The sequence below is a fragment of the Hemiscyllium ocellatum genome, chromosome 10 (genome assembly GCF_020745735.1).
Source record: "Hemiscyllium ocellatum isolate sHemOce1 chromosome 10, sHemOce1.pat.X.cur, whole genome shotgun sequence".
In the NCBI taxonomy this organism is placed as follows: Eukaryota; Metazoa; Chordata; class Chondrichthyes; order Orectolobiformes; family Hemiscylliidae; genus Hemiscyllium; species Hemiscyllium ocellatum.
In genome coordinates this window covers 85,322,066-85,336,183 of record NC_083410.1, presented here as the reverse complement: position 1 = coordinate 85,336,183, position 14,118 = coordinate 85,322,066, and positions in this window count along the sequence as shown.

The following is a 14,118-nucleotide window of genomic DNA, read 5'->3' as shown; positions in this document are numbered from 1 at the left end:
ACCGTTTGCCTTTTCTCATGTTTTTCCTGACTGCTTGTTTCCGGGTCCTCTGGTCAGCAGTGAGGAATTGCCATGCATCAACTCTGATCCCAGTCAACTCCAAGTCTCACTTGCAGACATCCTCCTATTGCAGATGTGGGCAACCTGTTAGTCTTAGGCCAATAGCAAGCTCTTCACAGAGCATGACTTTGTGGGTGTCATTGTGATCTCTTTGGCTCACCAAGTTCTGCTGACTCAAGAAAGCAAACATGCTGGGAATTCGTGCAAGCTAGTCCTCCGAGGAGTAGAACAGTATTTGTTTGCCTAGAAGAGGTGGTACCTGTACAGCCACTTTTCTTGTTTTGCATAAGTTGTTCGTATTACACAACTATTACGAATGATGCTGAGAACACAAGACTGGAACACAGGGGGTTTTGTACCAAGTGGTTCCTGCTTGGTACCGTTGAAGATAATTGAGGTTTAGAGAAACCTGGCGCAACGCCAGCTTAATGAAGCAAATTGTTTGTGAAAGAGCTAGAAGTATTTCAATAAGTAGATATTGAAGTACACCCTCAGGAATCCAGTGGAATGTAATCCCTTGGGAATAGATTGAACTACCAAGATGTGATCAGTCATTGAGACATTACCATGTGGAGTGGCTTTGGAAGACATTCCAAAGGTAAATCTTCAAAAGTGAAGATTTGGAGTGCAGTGTGAAAACAATGAAGTTTTAATGAGATCTAATAGCCCAGATTTCACCTTTATCAGGAAGATGGATCAGTTGTGCCACGCTGGATGATTCAGCATTGACATGACAATTACAGCCTAGGGAGCTCAGCATCAAGCAGCAAATTACTGGTAATTATTGACCCAAGGTATGACAACATTGCTGGAGGATACAGTCCCAATGTAATGGTCCATAACTTTGGGTTTCCTGATGCTTGATTCCTTGCTGTGCAGGAAGAACTGGCACGCAAGCTGTTGCAAATGAATTTCTGTCTTTGCCGTCACTGTGGTCTCATCAAGAAACAACAACCCACGGACTAGGCATTACAAACTTTGGTATGCAGTCTGGCCAAATTGGACAGCTTGCTGTCGGCTTTGGCTTCTGTGATAAGGTCCTTTTATCTGTATCAATTTGTGCTGTGTGTGCTTGCGTCTTGTTGAGATTGTAAGAATCAAGCCCCACCCCGAGTGCTTGAATCACATGTTCTTGCCTACAAATAAAGGTGCAACTCCCTTGGAAAGTTTTGATAGGTCATCCAGATTAGCTCAATTGTTAGTGGACAGCAGTTCAAGGGTCAGTTAGTTTTAATTGATGATAAAGTCAGAAAAGATGACTCAATGTTGTTAGGAGACATTCAAAGCAGAAGGTTACTATCTTTGGACTTTTGGCCAATCAAGTATTTAGATGCAAGAGAACAGGTTCCTTGTAGCAGAGGTGTGGTGTTACATCTCTGGGCAGTCAGGGCTCAGGAGAAGACCTGTGGAGATGGGAAGACAATGAAGATTGTTGGTTCTCTTTTGAAAAGAAAGGAGCAGCCAAAGAATCTTTCCTCATACAAGCTAAATTGCTGCTGTCAGCTCTGAATAACTGTGAACTCAATGTGGTTTGATGAGGCATTTGATAAATGGGAATGTAGGAAGCTCACAAGTCATCCCTGCTTGGTAAAACTGAGGAAGATTGAGGTCCAAGGAAACCTGGGGCAATGTCACCTTAATGAAAGATGTTGTATATGACAAAACTGGAATTATTCTAGTGAGTAGATATTGAAGTGCCCTCTTAGGAAACCTGTGGAATGCAATCTCTTGGGAAGAGATTGAACTACAAGGATGTGAGCAGTCATCGAGATAGAGTCATAGAGATGTACAGCATGGAAGCAGACCCTGGGGTCCAACCCGTCCATGCTGACCAGATATCCCAACCCAATCTAGTCCCACCTGCCAGCACCTGACCCATATCCCTCCAAACCCTTCCTATTCATATACCCATCCTGATGCCTCTTAAATGTTGCAATTATACCAGCCTCCACCACTTCCTCTGGCAGCTTATTCCATACACGTACCACCCTCTGTGTGAAAAAGTTGCCCTTTAGGACTCTTTTATATCTTTCCCCACTCACCCGAAACCTATGCTCTCTAGTTCTGGGCTCCCCGAACCCAGGGAAAAAACTTTGTCTCTTTATCCTATCCATGTCCCTCATGATTTTATAAATCTCTATAAGGTCACCCCTCAGACTCTGATGCTCCAGGGAAAACAGCCCCAGCTCTCCCTGTAGCTCAAATCCTCCAACCCTGGCAACATCCTTTTAAATCGTTTCTGAACCCTTTCAGGTTTCACAACATCTTTCCGATAGGAAGGTGACTAGAATTGCACGCAATATTCCAACAGTGGTCTAACTAATGTCCTGTACAGCTGCAACATGATCTCCCAACTCCTGTACTCAATACTCTGACCAATAAAGGAAAGCATACCAAATGCCTTCTTCACTATCCTATCTACCTGCGACTCCACTTTCAAGGAGCTATGAACCTGCACTCCAAGATCACTTTGTTCAGCAACACTCCCTAGGACCTTCCCATTAAGTATATAAGTCCTGCTAAGATTTGCTTTCCCAAAATGCAGCATCTCACATTTATCTAAATAAAACTCCATCTGCCATTTCTTAGCCTATTGACCCATCTGATCAAGATCCCATTGTAATCAGAGGTAACCTTCTTCGCTGTCCAATACACCTCCAGTTTTGGTGTCATCTGCAAACTAACTAACTATACCTCTTATGGTCATATCCAAATCATTTATATAAATGATGAAAGGTAGTGGACCCAGCACCAATCCCCTGTGACACTCCACTGGTCACAAGCCTCCAGTCTGAAAAACAACCCTCCACCACCACCCTCTGTCTTCTACCTTTGAGATAGTTCTATATCCAATATTCCCATATGGAGTGGCCTTTGAAAGCATTCCAATACTAGATTTTCAAAAATGAAGATTTGAAATCCCATGTGAAAGAACTTGAAGTTTTAATGAAATCTGGTGACCCGTACTTCCACTCTTTTCTGGGACGGATCAGTTGCTGAGAAATCTGTGGAATCTGTCTTGACCACATCAGCGAATTAATGATGTCTTTGGATGTTCACCTATACATTATGTTAATGCTGAATATTAGAGTACCAATTTTATACATTTGTATATACACAAATTTTTCACTTTTCTAACATTGTACGGTAAAGTTTAGTTTGCTTGTTCAAGATTGTGGGATCTTTATTCTCTTAGAAGGGTCACAAACTTCATCTACTTTACATAAAGATGTCAATGGTCCTTAACCAGATTGGTAAAATAATTTGGCAGTGTCATCAGTTATTGTAACACATTCAGGTAGACACCTTCATTCGATATACTGAGAACTTACCTCAGCATGTCATGTATGCACTGACATACATGAGTACAGTACTCCTCTGCTTTTGTTTGGAGAATTTTATTATATTTTATTTGTGGGAGCAGCCCAGAATTCACACTTTGTATTCACGAAACAGGACAGGAAGTACTAAATTTTGATGTATTAAAGTATCGTTAACTTTTAGCATGAAATGTGCTACAATGAAATATCCTCTGAATTTTGTCAGACGCATTGCTCTATTTATCTAAATTAAACTCCATCTGCCACTTCTCAGCCCACTGGCCCAGCTGATCAAGATCCCATTGCAATCTGAGGTAACCTTCTTTGTGTCCACTACACGCACAATTTTGGTGCGGTCTGCAAACCTACTAACTGTGCCTTTTATGCTCACATTCCAATCATTTATATAAATGATGAAAAGTAGTGAACTCAGCACCGATCCTTGTGGAACTCCACTGGTCACAGGCCTCCAGTCTGAAAAACAACCCTCCAACTCTTTATTAGTGAGATAATTGAAGGTGTTCTATTGGAAACAAAGCAAGACGCTGGTCACCAAATAAACTTAGCGAGTTTCAACACTGCATCATGTAAATAGAGTTTAGAGCAGCCTGCACATTGGCGATGCGCTGTTTGGAAATTGGGTCCGTAGCAATGATCCCAATTAAGTGGAAACTGAAAGAACTGAATGCTGTATATCAGAAATAAAACAGAAAATGTCAGAAAAGCTCAGCAGGTTTTACAGCATTTGTGGGGAGAGAAATCAGAGTTAATGTCGCTGGGTCGAGTGACCCTTCCTCAGAATCTTCTGAGGAAGGGTCACTCAACCAAAATGTTAACCTTTGATTTATCTAAACAGACCTGTTGAGCTTTTCCAGCAATTTCTGTTTTTGCTACCAATTAAGTGGATTGTTCTCCCCTGGGCTGTGTGGTATTTCTTGTGTTAAGCACATTGGGACTTTTTTCCTTCTGTTAAAAGCACTACATAAACATAAATTGTTTATAGATGCATTTGATCAAGTGAGTGTTCCATCACACTCCTGCCTGAAAGGAAGTAATAAGGCGTAAAAAGGAGTCAGGAGAAAAGCCACTTGTCACAATTATGACAATCATTACCCTGCTTCTTTTGAACAACATTGATGATATGGCTCATTCAGTTCCATTTCTGATTAACTTCCAGGATGTTAAAGATGAGGGTGAGGGTGTTGCCAATGAAAGTTAGGACAGGTTATTTGGTCTTTACCTATTTGATGCAATCATTACCATTTTGTCAGTACTTTAATGGGATATAGGCATTGGTGAGGCCAGCATTTATTTCCCATCCCTAATTGCCCTCGAGAAAGTGATGGTGAGCTGCCTTCTTGAACCATTGCAGTCAATCTGGTACTCCCACAATACGGTTCAGCAGCGAATTCAAGAATTTTAAACCAAGAATGGTAAGGGAACAGTGGTGTTACACCTGTCCTTCCAGCGTAAATGTCTAGTGTTAGGAAGGTGCTGTCACAGCGGCTTTGGTGAGTTGCTGGAGTACATCTTGTATATGGTACACTCTGCTATCAGGACGTGTCAGTGGTGGAGGGAGTGAACATTTAAGTTGGTACATGAACTCTCAATAGATTATTTTGAACTGAATGATTGAAACTCTTGAGTGTTGTTGGAGCTATTGTCATCCAGGCAATTTGAGAGTTTTCCATCAGATGCTTGACTTGTCCCTTGTAGTGGTGGATGTTGACGCTGAGGAGTCAGGAGGTGAGATACACGCCCAAAATTCCCATCTATTGATTTGTTCTTGTAGCCAAGGCATTTATATGACTGGGAGAAAGTGAGGTCTGCAGATGCTGGAGATCAGAGCTGAAAATGTGTTGCTGGAAAAGCGCAGCAGGTCAGGCAGCATCCAAGGAACAGGGGATTCGACGTTTCGGGCATAAGTCCTTCTTCAGAAGAAGGGCTTATGCCCAAAACGTCAAATCTCCTGTTCCTTGGATGCTGCCTGACCTGCTGCGCTTTTCCAGCAACACATTTTCAGCATTTATATGACTGGTCCAGTTTATCTTCTGGTTAACGGTAATCACCAACACACTTCCCTCAACCCACCAAAGTCATTAATTGTTGGAGGGAGATGGTCATTTCCTGGCACTTGTGTGGTGTCAATGTTACCTGTCATTCATCAGCTCAAGCTTGAATATTCTAGGTCTTCCTAGATAGGCATGCGAGCAGCTTCAGTATTTGAGAAATTATAAATGGTTAGCAGGTTTAGAGAAGATTTGTAGCTCAGGTTATGGTTTGGATATAGGTTTACTCGCTGAGCTAGAAGGTTCATTTTCAGACGTTTTGTCACCATACTAGGTAACATTATCAGTGAGCCTCTGGATGAAGCACTGGTGACATGGCCCACTTTCTATTTATGTGTTTAGGTTTCCTTGGGTTGGTGATGTCATTTCCTTTGGTGACATCATTTCCAATGGTGATGTAATTTCCTGTTATTTTTTCAGGGGCTGGTAAATGGGGTCCAAGTCAATGTGTTTGTTGATACAATTCCGGTTGGAATGCCATGTTTCTAGTATCCTTACATACAGATGAGGAAATACACCATTTCAACTGGGACAGCCCATCCATCCTAGGACAAGCCAAACAGAGACATGCATGAGAATTCCTAGAAGCATGGCGTTCCAACCAGAACTCTATCAACAAACAAATTGACTTGGATCGCATTTACCACCCCCTAAGAAACATAACAGGAAATAACATCACCACAGTAAATGACATCACTAACCAAAGGAAACCTAAACACAAATAGAAAGGGGCCATGCCACCAGTGCTCCACTGATGATGTTATGGTGATGAAACGTCTTAAAACGAATCTTCTAGCTCAGCAAGCAAACCTACATCCAGAGTCATGAATTATGCTGAATAATAGGCAATCACCACTTCTGACCTTATGATGGAGAGAAGCTCATTTATGAAGTAGCTGAACATGATTGGACCTAGGACCCCACTTTGAGACGTCCTGCAGAAATGTCCTTGGATTGAGGTGACTCATCTCCAACAAACACAACTTTCAATTGTCTCAGGTATGATTCCAACTAATGGAGAGTTTTCCTCTTGATTCCCATTGACTCTAGTTTTGCCAGGATTTGGCTAAATACACTCTTAATATCAAGGGCAGTCACTCCTACCTCACCTCTTGTGTTCAGCTGTTTTGTCCATGTTTGGACTACAGAGTCATAGTGATGCACAGCATGGAAGCAGACCCTTTGGTCCAACTTGTCCATGCCAACCAGATATCCTAATCTAATCTAGTCCCATTTGCCAGCACTTGGCCAATATCCTTCTAAACCCTTCCTATTCATATACCCATCCAGATGCCTTTTTAAATGCTGTAATTGTACCAGCCTCCACCACTGCCTCTGGCCAGCAGTACTGAGGCCAAATGGCTCTCATGAATCTTAAACTGAATGTCAGTGAGTAGGGTTTTTAATTGGTAAGTAGGGTTTCAATGCACTATTGACGTTCAAACACTTTCCTTAAAATCAAAAAGCCGTTGGCTGGGTTGAATTTGCCCTGTTTTTGATAGATGGGACATACCTGAGCAATTTTACACATTATGGGATAGATGACAGTGTTGTAACTGTAATGGACCAATTTGGTTAGGCTTTCAATCAGTTTTGAAATTGTCGGGGCCCACTGTTTTTTTGCAGTATCCAGTGCCTTTAGCTATTTCTTTTTATCACATGGAATGAATCAATTTGGTTGTATATTGGCATCTGTGATGTTTGGTCCTCAGGATGAAGCTGAGATTAGTCACACTTGGCACTTCTGGCTGAAGGCAGTTGCAGACACTTCAGCTGTATGTTTTCACTAATGCACTGGGCTCCCCCATCATTAAAGATAGTGAGGCCTCCTCCTCCTGCTAGTTGCTTAATTGTCCATCACAATCTATTTTTTACTGACATGGCAAGACTGAACATAGAACATAGAACATAGAAAAATACAGCGCAGTACAGGCCCTTCGGCCCTCCATGTTGCGCCGACCGAAGCTACCTAACCTACACTAGCCCAATAACCTCCATATGCTTGTCCAATGCCTGCTTAAATGACCATAAAGAGGGAGAGTCCACCACTGCTACTGGCAGGGCATTCCATGAACTCACAACCCGCTGAGTAAAAAATCTACCCCTAACGTCTGTCCTATACCTACCACCCCTTAATTTAAAGCTGTGTCCCCTAGTAACAGATGACTCCATTAGCGGAAAAAGGTTCTCACTGTCAACCCTATCTAAACCCCTAATCATCTTGTACTGCTTTGGTCTGATTCATTGATTGTGAAATCATTGTTCATCACTTCCTGCTTCCTGCTTCTACTGTTAGGCATGCCGTGTTGTAACTTCATTTGACATTTTATGTTTAGGTATGCCTAGTACTGCTCCTGGCATGCCCTCCTGCACTCTTCATTGAACCAGGGTCAATCTCTTGCTTTGATGGTAATGATAGAGTGAAGGAAATAGCAAGCTATGGGGTTACAGATTATAGTTGGATACAACTCGGCTGCCACTGATGACCCAAAGCACTTCACGGTTCTTTCATTTAACACAGTAGTAGTATTGAGCAGCATGGGATCTTCGCCTTCACAAGGACTGTATGGTTGTCACTCCTTTGATTATATCATGGGCACTTGCATCTGAGACAGATAGATCAACAAGGGAAATATCTTGTAGTTTTATCCCTCTTTTAGGCTCCTTTACTGTCTGCTGCAAACCGATTCTGGCAGGTATGTCCTTCTGGACTTGACTAGTTCTGGAAGTAGTGGTGCTACTGAGCCAGTTTTAGTGATTGATATTGAAGTCCCCAACCACAATACCATCTGTGCCCTTGCCATCCTCAGTCTTCCTCCAAGCATCGCTCAAAGCGGTGAATAGTAATTAGGAGATTTCTTTGCTTGTGTTTGATCAGCTGCCATGAGACTTCATGAGCCCGAAATCAAATTTGAACAAACACAAGCCAACTCCCTCCATTGTGCAGATGCCCTGCTGGTGGGACATGAAATACTGAGAGATGGAACAATGGTTGTAAAGTATGATTATGTCAGGCTGTTACTTTACTCAGTGAGGAAGCTGTTGTAACTCAGCTCTGGAGTAGGTTGGACTTGAACCTGGGCTACTCTGACTCAAGTATAGGGACACTACCACTGCACTAAAAAAGCCCCAGTTGATGTAAGATATTTGGGTTTGAGCAGGTACTGCATGTTAGCCTGCTTTGTGCCCGTAGTTATATATTAGCATAAAGGATAGGCGAATTAAGAAAGTGAGGACTGTAGATGCTGGAGATCAGAGCTGAAAATGTGTTGCTAGTAAAGCACAGCAGGTCAGGCAGCAATTCCTGAAGAAGGGCTCATGCCCGAAACGTTGACTCTCCTGCTCCTTGGAGGCTGCCTGACCTGCTGCGCTTTTCCAGCAACACATTTTCAGCTCTAATTAAGAAAAGACCAAATGTAGGAATGAGAGTGGCATTTTCAACATGGCAATTTGCAGCAAATAGAATGACACAGGGATTAGTGCTGGGCCACACTTAGTTACAATATATATTAATGATTTGGTTGAGAAAAATGAAAGTACTCTCGCCAAGTTTGAAGATGACACAAAAAATCCATACAGGGCATAGAAGGTACACATGGTTTAACTTGAAGGAACCCAAACACAATTCAGTTGTTTGAATTTTGCTGTATTGCAAAGTAGCTGCTACATTAGCCCACAATGTAGCAGTTACATTAGCCCACAATGTAGCAATGTCTCCTAGTCTTGTACCTCAATTATTTTTGGTCCTTTCTCATGGGGTGAATGATTTTGCTTCAGAAAACTAAAATTTCCCTTCCTCTCCTGTCGATACTTTCTTAATGATCCAGTCCTTCAGAGTTCCCTAAGCGCCCTCATCCCATTTCTCACGTAGGTGACTTCTGCTGCCTTCCGAAAATACACAATGCCGAGACACCGGAACGTCCCATTGTGTCAGGCAATGGAACCCTGTGTAAGAACCTCTCTGGTTATGTCGAAGGCATCTTGAAACCCATTGTACAGGGGACCCCCAGCTTCTGTCACGACACTACAGATTGTTTCACAGAAACTCAACACCCACGGACCAGTAGAACTGGGAACATTCCTCGTCACAATGGACATGTCAGTACTCGACACCAGCATCCCCCACGATGACGGCATCAGGGCAACAGCCTCAGTACTCAATACGGTTATGAAGTTATAGAAGTGTACTGTACCTTTAAGAAAGTTAAAAGCTCGCAGAACTACTAAGTGTTCTGAACAAGTTACAATGTAACATTTTGGTTCAGCAGCTAGTGTAGCTGGTTGCCTGGAGACAAAAACAAATTTCAATTAGACCAATCAGTTTAAATTATACGCCCTAAAAAACCAAACTTCAATCAAGTTTGGTTTTTAATATGGTCAATATAGAGTCATAGAGATGTACAGCATGGAAACAGACTATTCAGTCTAACCTGTCCATGCCGACCAGATATCCCAACCCAATCTAGTCCCACCTGCACCCGGCCCATATCCCTCCAAACCCTTCCTATTCACATAACCATCCAAATGCCTCTTAAATGTTGCAATTGTACCAGCCTCCACCACTTCCTCTGGCAGCTCATTCCATGCACGTACTACCCTCTGCATGAAAATGTTGCCCCTTAGGTCTTGTTTAGATCTTTCCCCTCTCACCCTAAACCTATGCCCTCTAGTTCTGGACTCCCCGACCCCAGGGAAAGGACTTTGTCTATTTATCCTATCCATGCCCTCATAATTTTGTAAACCTCAATAAGGTCACCCCTCAACCTCCGATGCTCCAGGGAAAACAGCCCCAGCCTGTTCAGCCTCTCCCTATAGCTCGAATCCTCCAAACCTGGCAACATCCTTGTAAATCTTTTCTGAACCCTTTCAGAAGGAGACCAGAATTGCACACAATTTTCCAATAGTAGCCTAACCAATGTCCTGGACAGCCGCAACATGACCTCCCAACTCCTGTACTCAATACTCTGACCAATAAAGGAAAGCATACCAAATGCCTTCTTCACTATCCTATCTACTTGTGACTCCACTTTCAAGGAGTATGAACCTACACTCCAAGGTCTCTTTGGTCAGCAACACTCCCTCAGACTTACCATTAAGTGTATAAGTCCTGCTAAGATTTGCTTTCCCAATATGCAGTACCTCGCATTTAGCTGAAATAAACTCCATCTGCCACTTCTCAGCCCACTGGCCCACCTGGTCCAGATCCTGTTGTAATCTGAGGTAACCCTCTTCACTGTCCACTACACCTCCAATTTTGGTGTCATCTGCAAACTTACTAACTGTACCTCTTATGCTCGCATCCAAATCATTTGTGTAAATGACAAAAAGTAGAGGACCCAGCACCGATCCTTGAGGCACTCCATTGGTCACAGGCCTCCAGTCTGAAAAACAACCCTCCACCACCACCCTCTGTCTTTTACCACAGCCAGTTCTGTATCCAAATGGCTAGTTCTCCCTGTATTCCATGTGATCTAACCTTGCTAATCAGTCTCCCATGGGGAACCTTGTCGAACACCTTACTGAGGTCCATATAGATCACATCTACTGCTCTGCCCTCATCAATCTTCATTGTTACTTCCTCAAAAAACTCAATCAAGTTTGTGAGACATGATTTCCCACGCATAAAGCCATGTTGATTATCTCAAATCAGTCCTTGCCTTTCCAAATACATGTAATCCTGTTCCTCAGGATTCCCTCCAACAACTTGCCCACCACTGAGTCTGGCTCAACGATCTATAGTTCCCTGGCTTGTCTTCACCACCCTTCTTAAACAGTGGCACCACATTTGGCAACCTCGAGTCTTCCAGCAACTCACCTGTGACTGTCATGATTCAAATATCTCAGCAAGAGGCCCAGCAATCACTTCTCTAGCTTCCCACAGAGTTCTCGGGTTGATCAGGTCCTGGGGATTTATTCACCTTTAACCATTTCAAGACATCCAGCACTTCCTCCTCTGTAATCTGGATATTTTGCAAGACGCCACCATCTATTTCCCTACAGTCTATATCTTCCATATCCTTTTCCACAGTAAATACTGATGCAAAATATTCATTTAGTACCTACCCATTTTCTGTGGCTCCACACAAAGGCTGCCTTGTTGATCTTTGAGGGGCCCTGTTCTCTTCCTAGTTACCCTTTTGTCCTTAATATATTTGTAAAAACCCTTTGGATTCTCCTTAATTCTATTTGCCAAAGCTATCTCATGTCCCTGTTTTGCCCTCCTGATCTCCCTCTTAAGTATACTCCTACTTTATTTATACTCTTCTAAGGATTCACCCGATCTATCCTGTCTATACCTGACATATGCTTCCTTCTTTTTCTTAACCAAACCCTCAATTTCTTTAGTCATCCAGCATTCCCTATACCTACCAGCCTTCCCTTTCACCCTGACAGGAATATACTTTCTCTGGATTATTGTTATCTCATTTCTGAAGGCTTCCCATTTTCCAGCTGTCCCTTTACCTGTGAACATCTGCCTCCAATTAGCCTTGGAAAGTTCTTGCCTAATACTGTCAAAATTGGCCTTTCTCCAATTTAAAATTTCACTTTTTAGATCTGGTCTATCCTTTTCCACCATTATTTTAAAACAAATAGAACTATGATCACTGGCCCCAAAGTGCTCCCCCATTGACACCTCAGTCACCCGCCCTGCCTTATTTCCCAAGATTAGATCAAGTTTTGCATCTTATCTAGTAGGTACATCCACATACTGAATCAAAAAATTTTCTTGTACGCACTTAAGAAATTCCTCTCCATCTAAACCTATAACACTATGGCAGTCCCAGTCAATGTTTGGAAAGTTAAAATCCCCTGCCATAACTACCCTATTATTCTTACAGATAGCTGAGATCTCCTTACAAGTTTGTTTCTCAATTTCCCTCTGACTATTCGGGGGTCTATAATACAATCCAAATAAGGTTATCATCCCTTTCTTATTTCTCAGTTCCACCCAAATAACTTCCCTGGATGTATTTCCGGGAATATCCACCCTCAGCAGAGCTGTAATGCTATCCCTTATCAAAAATGCCACTCCCCCTCCTCTCTTGCCTCCCTTTCTATCCTTCCTGTAGCATTTGTATCTTGAAACATTAAGCTGCCAGTTTTGCCCATCCCTGCAATATACTAAATTCAATGACCCAATCCAATGTTTTGGGGGTATAAGGCAGGGAAAATGTGAACATTTGAGGGAGAGATGCCAAGCATCCAACACCTCCAGACCACCCACAAAATTAGCTCTCTTAAAGGTACCTTTATCGATCAATAACTTGTGAAAAAAATCTACGGAAAAAGATATCAAGAGAAGATTTGACAGCTGGCTGGTTTTGTATTTTGAATTTTGGTAAATCTTAATCAGGAGTTTTATTGGACTAGTATTATATAAGGGAAAGTACCGACAGGAGTTGTAAATAGTTATCAGTTAATTATTCTCTGTTGTACTTTAAGAAATAATGTTGTTACTTTTTTCTTTAGCTAGTTCTTGACCTATCGAATTCTCACGGATTACTGCACGGGATAAATCTTTTCTGTGTTGCTGGTTTAAATTAAGCAGGTGGGCTTACCCTGTGTCTTAACAATATCAACAACTACCAATCTCCAAGCACCATACTACAACTCATCTGCTTCATCCTCGATCACAACGTTTTCATTTTTGACAAGCAGTTCTTCATCCAGACAAATGGAACAGCCATGGGGACCAAATGTGCACCCCAATACACCAACATTTTCATGCACAAGTTGGAAGAAGACTTTTTTTTCTGCACAGGACCTCCAACCAACATGATACACCAGATATATTGATGACATTTTCTTCCTCTGGACCCATGGTGAGGAGTTACCAAAACAACTACACAGTGATATCAATGCCTTTTATCCCAGCATCAGACTTACCATGGACTACTTTTTAGTATCTGTCTCATTCTTGGACGCATGCATCTCAGCACCTCACTGCACCGCAAACTGACGGATAAACTCACAATACTACACTTCTCTAGCTTCCGCCCGCAATATATTAAAACCGCCATTCCCTATGGACAAGCCCTCCGCATACACAGGATCTGTTCGGATGAAGAGGGACATGTCAAAGTACTCAAGGATGCCCTCATAATAACAGGATACGATGCTCAACTCATCAATCGCCAGTCCTGATGTGCCACAGTGAGAAACCATAATGACCTCCTCAGAAGACAGAGACGTGCTGCAACCAACAGGGTACCCTTCAGTATTCAGTATTTCCGAGGAGCTGAATGACTATGCCATGTTCTTCGCAGCCTGCAATACCTCACCAAAAACAACCACAAACCTTAAACAGATCATGATCTGTAGCAAACTGCTCAGTTTTCAGGACAACAATACCATACAACCCTGCAAGATGTGTCAGAGTATCGACACGGGTAACATCATTACACTTGGGGACACCTCTCACCATGTACATGGCGAGTACTCATGTGACTCAGCCACTGTGGTCTACCTCATATGCTGCAGGCAAGGATGCCCTGAAGCATGGTACATTGGCAAGACCAACGACAATGGATAAATGGATACTATACAACAATCACCAGGCAGGGGTGTTCAGTGGTCCAGGACACTCGGACGCAGACCTTCGGGTGACCATCCTCCAAGACGGACTTCGGGACAAGCAACAACACAGAACGGCTGAGCAGAAGTTGATA